The 10,149-nt window shown below is 39.2% G+C and overlaps 2 non-coding genes across 2 annotated transcripts; both read left to right on the top strand.

The window, feature by feature from the left end:
• The first annotated feature begins 2,530 nt into the window (after positions 1 to 2,530).
• On the top strand, positions 2,531 to 2,603 carry TRNAF-GAA (transfer RNA phenylalanine (anticodon GAA)). Its single transcript has one exon. It is a non-coding gene; the product is annotated as a tRNA-Phe (tRNA).
• A 985-nt stretch (positions 2,604 to 3,588) lies between these two features.
• Positions 3,589 to 3,660, top strand: TRNAL-CAA (transfer RNA leucine (anticodon CAA)). Its single transcript has one exon. It is a non-coding gene; the product is annotated as a tRNA-Leu (tRNA).
• Positions 3,661 to 10,149: the final 6,489 nt, after the last annotated feature.

Here is a 10,149-nt window from a genome sequence, read left to right as displayed (position 1 = left end):
ATGGTGTGAGGTGGTTTGATCAAGTAAAAAATAATAAGGTAAGAAAGATGTGTGGTAATAAAAAGAGTGTGGTTGAGAGAGTAGAAGAGGGTGTTTTGAAATGGTTTGGTCACATGGACAGAATGAGTGAGGAAAAATTGATCAAGAGAATATATGTGTCAGAGGTGGAGGGAACAAGGGGAAGTGGAAGACCAAATTGGAGGTGGAAAGATGGAGTGCAAAAGATTATGAGTGATTGGGGCCTGAACATGCAGGAGGGTGAAAGGCCTGCAAGGAATAGAGTGAATTGGAACGACGTAGTATACTGGGGTCGACTTGCTGTCAATGGATTGAACCAGGGCATGTGAAGCCTTTGAGGTAATCCATGGAAAGTTTTGTGGGGCCTGGATGTGGAAAGGGAGCTGTGGTTTTGGTGCATTATACATGACAGTAAGAGACTGAGTGTGAACGAATAAGTCCTTCGTTGTCTTTTCCTTGCGCTACCTTGCGCACAAGCGAGGGAGGGGCTTTTCATGTCATGTGTGGCAGGGTAGCGAAGGGAATGAATAAGGGTAGACAGTATGAATTATGTACATGTGTATATATGTATATGTCTGTGTGTGTATATATATGTATACACATACACATACATTTGGCTGCTGTATGTGTGTATGTAAACATGGTACTGCACACTTCCCTACTACGTTGTCAATATGATAATCTAAGTATAGTTCAGCATAAAACTGCTCTGCTATGATGCCAGCAGTGGCAGATAAATTTATATTCTCAATGAAGTGCAAAAAAGGGTTCTGGGACCATTCCCTCACTACTTAAGAATCACATATTTCTTTGTGAATATTGATTCATTATGTAAAACTACAAACATGAATAACATAGCTCTGAAAGTTTTAAACCGCTACAAGACCCTTCACATTATTACTAACAAATGTTTCATTTAAGACTGCAGGCTCTGCTGACTTATCTGAGGAGGGATTGGCAGTGTCTACAAATTATGATGCCTCCTGGTCAAGCACCTGTATGCTCAAGTGTAATCCTTCTCCATCATTTGCTGCAACTTCTTAATGCACTTCATTTTGAATTAAGCAAGCAAGGGTTCAGGCCAGCATTCATCAAACTGAAAATTAAACCGATTATATATGCCCTTGTCAACTACATAGTTGCACAACAAACTGTATGTCATGTCAATTCTCTTAAATATAAGCTTAAAAAAATAATTGTGGACCTTGTGTAGGTACAAGTTATGTGCCTTGAGGAAAGCATCATGTGTTGTGCTGCAAGTCTTAGTAGCTATATCCATCAATGTGGCTGTCATACCATAGTACCACAATGAAATAAACACAAGCCAAATATTACCAGAAAACATACAGAAAATTATTCATGGAATAGTTATACCTAAAGAAATATTTCATACAGATGCAAGGAAATACAAAATGGCTCAATTCAATTCTTGAAACCAAAATGGAAGAAAAGCTTGGGAATTGTTTTCCATCTTGTACAACAATCTTAGGTCATCTTGGGGCTCATCATCCAGGACACTCCTTCCAAATTACAATCTGGAAACACCAAGCAAATAAATAACCTCAACTGTCAAATTTAGATAGGCTAAACATTCATTCCAAATATCAAGGTCAAACCCATTACGAAATAGAACAACTTTTCATCTTGACCTTTTATTGCAGACATTATCTGAAGAAGTAATGTGTGTGTGTGTGTGTAACTTTACAGAGATGCACACGTGTCTTGTTTCTCTGAAAAAAACATATAAAAAGATCTTATCAGGAACGTATGGAAGGCTGGAGGGCCCCAGAAACCAGCCATAGTTTAGGGGTTTATTATATCCAATTGTGGCTAGTTGTCAGCCAGTGTATGTGGTGGTGATAATCTATGGCCAGGACCTTAAAACATCAAGACGCCATTGGTAAATACTACCTCGACGTTACTGTAAATATCACATAATGTTGACCTCACACTTTATGAACCTCTCCATTAACTACCATTTCTCTAGGAAATAATAATATCGGAAAGACAAGTTTTACTCTACAAACAAAACAAATATTTAAAACAACTGACACAGAGATGAATGTATAATAATAATAATAAAGGCGGTAATTTTCAGTATGTGTCGTCGACCCAGTAATGGCTGACCTGTACCATATTTCGCTCTTCCGCTTCAACTACACATCTTGACCTATAACAAATCTAAATCATTATTATAATTTTCTTTAATATTACACTATTCTCATGTTAATATTTAGTCTAACAAACACATACCCAAACTGTAGAAGTATCAGAAGAGCAATTTCCGGGGTGAACAAGCGGGAAGGTATGATCATCTGATCTTGCCATACACCATCATGATATATGGCCAATTCCCTCACCTTTCTGCTACATCACATGACCTACTTCATCATCATCACACCACCAAACTGCTACAAACTACACCACAACACCTACGTCATCATCACACCACAACACAACAAAATACTTTTGGGTAGGATAAATACCCCCCCAAATTTTTTATATAATTGAGGCCCGGGTAGCTCAGTCGGGAGAGCGCTCGACTGAAGATCGAGAGGTCCCTGGTTCAATCCCTGGTCCGGGCAAACTTTTTTTTTTAGTTTGTTCATGTTTTTATATGTGTAGAACATTTAGCCTATTTATCCATTATAATTTACATATTAACAAACCATTGTGGTTTGTGACATTATCTGAAATCGTTATTATACTGTGCTCTCATTTCCTTCATGTGTTTACTTTAGTTAACCCAAAAAACATACATTTGAAGGCCTTCTTATATCGTGAAATTTGTGATATAGAAACATTTATTTATACATGAAATATGTTAATTCTGTTCCGTACTTTTGTAAAGTACAAGATGATAATATTTGTATGTGAATAATTAGTTGTAATGTGTCGTTATTGTAGGAAAGTTTGGAGATGTGTTGACCAACAAATGTACACAATGCTACGGCTGTTGCCATCCAGAGAGAACGGATGCCCATCTGTTGGTCCACATACTTCCAAACTTTCCTACAATAACGACACATTACAACTAATTATTCACATACAAATATTATCATCTTGTACATTACATAATTACGAAACAGAATTAACATATTTCATGTATAAATAAATGTTTGTACATCACAAAATTCAACATATAAGAACGTATTCAAATGTATGTTTTTTGGGCAAACTCAACTAAATACATGAACAAACTATGAGCACAATATTTATATATATCATACAAACCTCCAACAGTCACGATCGAACCCGGGACCCATGTGCAACAGGCGGGAGCGTTACCGCTAGGATATGATGGCCCCTAATAGGGAAATGACTATTGGAATATTATGTACTCGAATACCCTTCATCTCACCTTGGTGATCAACTGGATCTACACCGGTTATTTCCCATCAGGCTCATATATATAATATATATATATATATATATATATATATATATATATATATATATATATATATAATCCCCTCCAGCACTTTCTAAGACCAGGAGCAGAGCCAAACAAGAAAATGTCGGGATTTTCTAGCAATTCAAATAGAAGATTTTTTTTTGTATTATATTACCGCCTGGTTAGCTCAGTGGCAGAGCGTGAGCCTCAAAAGCTCAAGGTCGTGAGTTCGATTCTCACACCAGGCAAACTTTTTTTTTTTAGTTCATGTTTTTATATGTGTAGAACATTTAGCCTATTTATCCATTATAATTTACATATTAACAAACCATTGTGGTTTGTGACATTATCTGAAATCGTTATTATACTGTGCTCTCATTTCCTTCATGTGTTTACTTTAGTTAACCCAAAAAACATACATTTGAAGGCCTTCTTATATCGTGAAATTTGTGATATAGAAACATTTATTTATACATGAAATATGTTAATTCTGTTTCGTAATTTTGTAATGTACAAGATGATAATATTTGTATGTGAATAATTAGTTGTAATGTGTCGTTATTGTAGGAAAGTTTGGAAGTATGTGGACCAACAGATGGGCATCCGTTCTCTCTGGATGGCAAATGTACACAATGCTACAGCTGTTGCCATCCAACTATTGCTAGAATACATTAAGTCATGAAGGCAATAGTCTACAAATGTCACTAAATTGTAAGTTGAATCATTACAAACACACACTGGACTAAGAAAACAAACCCTTCTTTTGTGATCTACCTGTCTAATAAAGCACTAAATAAGGATTCCTTGTGTGCATGTGGCTACGGATTAAGTTGGGTGTGCTCTAACAGGGAAGCCAGATGTGTTCATGTCACAAAGTCTTTTTGTAATTTAGAGAAATACAGTCATTACGCTAATGATGAAATTAATATCTGTAAGGTTTTAGTGTTTGTCACTAGCTCAAAACCAGTGGAACCTAATTGCCCTAAAACATTTATAAGACCTATTAACACCTTAAAAAAGACCAGGATATACATATTACTAAAGCAGATTATATATATATATATATATATATATATATATATATATATATATATATATATATATATATATATATATATATATATTATATTCGCACAACTGTCCATGCAATGGGACACATCCATTTGGTCCTGGAATGGGTTCAGTTTGGTAATATAAATAGAACTTCCAAATTTCACATTAAATGTTAGGATGACCGACTGGTTTATGGCGCTGCGTTCAGGTCGCAGTCCGACCTTCCGGGCGTCGGTACGAATTCCACGCCTGACATTTTGATTTATTTATTTTTTCTATAAAATATGACTCACCCAGACACAACCACCACCATAAAACATGAGTAATGACGAAATGAAACGTTTGTTAACACTAAATATTACTACCTTAAATCAGCTTTTGACAACTTTCTTTTTAATAGAATGAGGAAAATATGTTTTGTGTGTGTGTGTGTATATATATATATATATATATATATAATATATATATATATATATATATATATATATATATATATATATATATATATATCAGATTGGGGTGTCTAAATGTGTGTGCATGTAACAAGATGAGAAAAAAGGAGAGATAGGTAGTATGTTTGAGGAAAGGAACCTGGATGTTTTGGCTCTGAGTGAAACGAAGCTCAAGGGTAAAGGGGAAGAGTGGTTTGGGAATATCTTGGGAGTAAAGTCAGGGGTTAGTGAGAGGACAAGATCAAGGGAAGGAGTAGCACTATCCCTGAAACAGGAGTGGTGTGAGTATGTGATAGAGTGTAAGAAAGTCAACTCTAGATTAATATGGGTAAAACTGAAAGTGGATGTAGAGAGATGGGTGATTATTGGTGCATATGCACCTGGGCATGAGAAGAAAGATCATGAGAGGCAAGTGTTTTAGGAGCAGCTGAATGAGTGTGTTAGTGGTTTTGATGCACGAGACCGGGTTATAGTGATGGGTGATTTGAAGGCAAAGGTGAGTAATGTGGCAGTTGAGGGAATAACTGGTATACATGGGGTATTCAGTGTTGTAAATGGAAATGGTGAAGAGCTTGTAGATGTTTATGCTGAAAAAGGACTAGTGATTGGGAATACCTGGTTTAAAAAGAGATATACTTAAGTATACATATGTAAGTAGGAGAGATGGCCAGAAAGCGTTATTGGATTATGTGTTAATTGATAGGCGCGTGAAAGAGACTTTTGGATGTTAATGTGCTGAGAGGTGCAACTGGAAAGATGTCTGATCATTATTTTATGGAGGCAAAGGTGAAGATTTGTAGAGGTTTTCAGAAAAGAAGAGAGAATGTTGGGGTGAAGAAAGTGGTGAGAATAAGTGAGCTTGGGAAGGAGACTTGTGTGAGGAAGTACCAGGAGAGACTGAGTGCAGAATGGAAAAAGGTGAGAGCAAAAGACGTAAGGGGAGTGGGGGAGGAATGGGATGTATTTAGGGAAGCAGTGATGGCTTGCGCAAAAGATGCTTGTGGAATTAGAAGCGTGGGAGGAGGGCAGATTGGAAAAGGTGGTGAGTGGTGGGATGAAGATGTAAGATTATTAGTGAAAGAGAAGAGAGGTATTGGACGATTTTTGCAGGTAAACAATGCAAATGACTGGGAGATGTATAAAAGCAAGAGGCAAGGAGGTCAAGAGAAAGGTGCAAGAGGTGAAAAAAGGGCAAATGCGAGTTGGGGTGAGAGATTATCATTTAATTCTAGAGAGAATAAAAAGAGGTAAACAAAGTGTGTAAGACAAGAAAACCAATGGGAACATAGGTGAAGGAGGCTAATGGGGAGGTAATAACAAGTAGTGGTGAGGTGAGGAGACAGAGAGTATTTTGAAGGTTTGTTAAATGTGTTTTTGTCGAGCTGGTGTGCAAAGTGAGAGGATTAGGGAAAATGGTTTGGTAAACATAGAGGAGGTAGTAAAAGCTTTGTGGAAGATGAAAGCCACCAAATCAGCGATTTTGGATGGTATTGCAGTGGAATTTATTAAAAAAGAGGTGGGTGTGTTGTTGACTGGTTGGTAAGGATATTTAAAGTATGTATGACTCATAGTGAAGTACCTGAGGACTGGCAGAAGGCTTGCATAGTGCCATTGTACAGAGGCAAAGTAGAAAAGAGTGAGTGCTCAAATTGCAGAGGTATTTTTTTTTTTTTATTATACTTTGTCGCTGTCTCCCGCGTTTGTGAGGTAGCGCAAGGAAACAGATGAAAGAAATGGCCCACCCCCCCCATACACATGCATATACATACGTCCACACACGCAAATATACATACCTACACAGCTTTCCATGGTTTACCCCAGAAGCTTCACATGCCTTGATTCAATCCACTGACAGCATGTCAACCCCGGTATACCACATCGCTCCAATTCACTCTATTCCTTGCCCTCCTTTCACCCTCCTGCATGTTCAGGCCCCGATCACACAAAATCTTTTTCACTCCATCTTTCCACCTCCAATTTGGTCTCCCTCTTCTCCTCGTTCCCTCCACCTCCGACACATATATCCTCTTGGTCAATCTTTCCTCACTCATTCTCTCCATGTGCCCAAACCACTTCAAAACACCCTCTTCTGCTCTCTCAACCACGCTCTTTTTATTTCCACACATCTCTCTTACCCTTACGTTACTCACTTGATCAAACCACCTCACACCACACATTGTCCTCAAACATCTCATTTCCAGCACATCCATCCTCCTGCGCACAACTCTATCCATAGCCCACGCCTCGCAACCATACAACATTGTTGGAACCACTATTCCTTCAAACGTACCCATTTTTGCTTTCCGAGATAATGTTCTCGACTTCCACACATTCTTCAAGGCCCCCAGAATTTTCGCCCCCTCCCCCACCCTATGATCCACTTCCACTTCCATGGTTCCATCCGCTGCCAGATCCACTCCCAGATATCTAAAAGACTTCACTTGCTCCAGTTTTTCTCCATTCAAACTCACCTCCCAATTGACTTGACCCTCAACCCTACTGTACCTAATAACCTTGCTCTTATTCACATTTACTCTTAACTTTCTTCTTCACACACTTTACCAAACTCAGTCACCAGCTTCTGCAGTTTCTCACATGAATCAGCCACCAGCGCTGTATCATCAGCGAACAACAACTGACTCACTTCCCAAGCTCTCTCATCCCCAACAGACTTCATACTTGCCCCTCTTTCCAAAACTCTTGCATTTACCTCCCTAACAACCCCATCCATAAACAAATTAAACAACCATGGAGACATCACACACCCCTGCCGCAAACCTACATTCACTGAGAACCAATCACTTTCCTCTCTTCCTACACGTACACATGCCTTACATCCTCGATAAAAACTTTTCACTGCTTCTAACAACTTTCCTCCCACACCACATATTCTTAATACCTTCCACAGAGCATCTCTATCAACTCTATCATATGCCTTCTCCAGATCCATAAAAGCTACATACAAATCCATTTGCTTTTCTAAGTATTTCTCACATACATTCTTCAAAGCAAACACCTGATCCACACATCCTCTACCACTTCTGAAACCACACTGCTCTTCCCCAATCTGATGCTCTGTACATGCCTTCACCCTCTCAATCAATACCCTCCCATATAATTTACCAGGAATACTCAACAAACTTATACCTCTGTAATTTGAGCACTCACTCTTATCCCCTTTGCCTTTGTACAATGGCACTATGCACGCATTCCGCCAATCCTAAGGCACCTCACCATGAGTCATACATACATTAAATAACCTTACCAACCAGTTAACAATACAGTCACCCCCTTTTTTAATAAATTCCACTGCAATACCATCCAAACCTGCTGCCTTGCCGGCTTTCATCTTCCGCAAAGCTTTCACTACCTCTTCTCTGTTTACCAAATCATTTTCCCTAACCCTCTCACTTTGCACACCACCTCGACCAAAACACCCTATATCTGCCACTCTATCATCAAACACATTCAACAAACCTTCAAAATACTCACTCCATCTCCTTCTCACATCACCACTACTTGTTATCACCTCCCCATTTGCGCCCTTCACTGAAGTTCCCATTTGCTCCCTTGTCTTACGCACTTTATCTGTAAAAGTTTGTTGAGTATTCCTAGGAAATTATATGGAAGGGTATTGATTGATAAGGCGAAGGCATGTACAGAGAATCAGATTGGGGAAGAGCAGTGTGGTTTCAGAAGTGGTAGAGGATGTGTGGATCAGGTGTTTGCTTTGAAGAATGTATGTGAGAGGTACTTAGAAATACAAACTGATTTGTATATAGCATTTATGGATCTGGAGAAGGCATATGATAGAGATGATAAAGATGCTCTGTGGAAGGTATTAAGAATATATGGTGTGGGAGGCAAGTTGTTAGATGCAGTGAAAAGTTTTTATCAACGATGTAAGGCATGTGTACGAGTATGAAGAGAGGAAAGTGACTGGTTCTCAGAGAATGTTGGTTTCCGGAAAGGGTGCGTGATGTCCCCATGGTTGTTTAATTTGTTTATGGATGGCATTGTTAGGGGGGTGACTGCAAGAGTTTTGGAAAGTGGGGCAAGTATGCAGTCTGTTGTGGATGAGAGAGCTTGGGAAGTGAGTCAGTTGTTGTTCGCTGATGATACAGCGCTGATGGCTCATTCGGGTGAGAAACTGCAGAAGCTGGTGACTGAGTTTGGTAAAGTGCGTGAAACAAAAAAGCTGAGAGTAAATGTGAATAAGATCAAGGTTATTAGGTACAGTAGGGTTGAGGGACAAGTCAACTGGGAGGTAAGTTTGAATGGAGAAAAACTGGAGGAAGTAAAGTGTTTTAGATATCTGGGAGTGGATTTGGCAGCGGATGGAACCATGGAAGCGGAAGTGAATCATAGGGTGGGGAGGGGGCGGAAATTCTGGGAGCGTTGAAAAATGTGTGGAAGTCGAGAACATTATCTTGGAAAGGAAAAATGGCTATGTTTGAAGGAATAGTGGTTCCAACAATTTTATTTGGTTACTAGTCTTGGGCTATAAATAGAGTTATGTAGAGGAGGGTGGATGTGCTGGAAATGAGATGTTTGCGGACAATATGTGGGGTGAGGTGATTTGATCGAGTAAGTAATGAAAGGGTAAGAGAGATGGGTGGTAATAAAAGAGTGTGGTTGAGAGAGCAGAAGAGGGTGTTTTGAAATGGTTCGGTCACATGGAGAGAATGAGTGAGGAAAGATTGACAAAGAGGATATATGTGTCAGAGGTGGAAGGAACGAGGAGAAGTGGGAGACCAAATTGGAGGCGGAAAGATGGAGTGAAAAAGATTTTGAGTGATCGGGGCCTGAAAATGCAGGAGGTTGAAAGGCGTCCAAGGAATAGAGTGAATTGGAATGATGTGGTATACCAGGGTCAACGTGCTGTCAATGGATTGAACCAGGGCATGTGAAGTGTCTGAGGTAAACCATGGAAAATTCAGTGGACCCTGGACATGGAAAGGGAGCTGTGGTTTCTATGCATTGTACATAACAGCTAGAGACTGAGTGTGAACGAATGTGGCCTTTGTTGTCTTTTCCTAGGGCTACCTCGTGCACATGCGGGGAGAGGGGGTTGTTATTTCATGTGTGGCGGGGTGGCGACGGGGAATGAATAAGGGCAGACAGTATGAATTATGTACATGTGTTTATATGTATATGTCTGTGTGTGTTTATATATATGTATACGTTGAGATGTTTTATTATTATTTTGCTTTGTCGCTGTCTCCCACATTA

This window comes from Panulirus ornatus, chromosome 38 (genome assembly GCF_036320965.1).
Source record: "Panulirus ornatus isolate Po-2019 chromosome 38, ASM3632096v1, whole genome shotgun sequence".
Lineage (NCBI taxonomy): Eukaryota > Metazoa > Arthropoda > Malacostraca > Decapoda > Palinuridae > Panulirus > Panulirus ornatus.
Note: the sequence above shows the minus strand (reverse complement) of the source record. Positions and strands in the feature narration are given on the sequence as shown.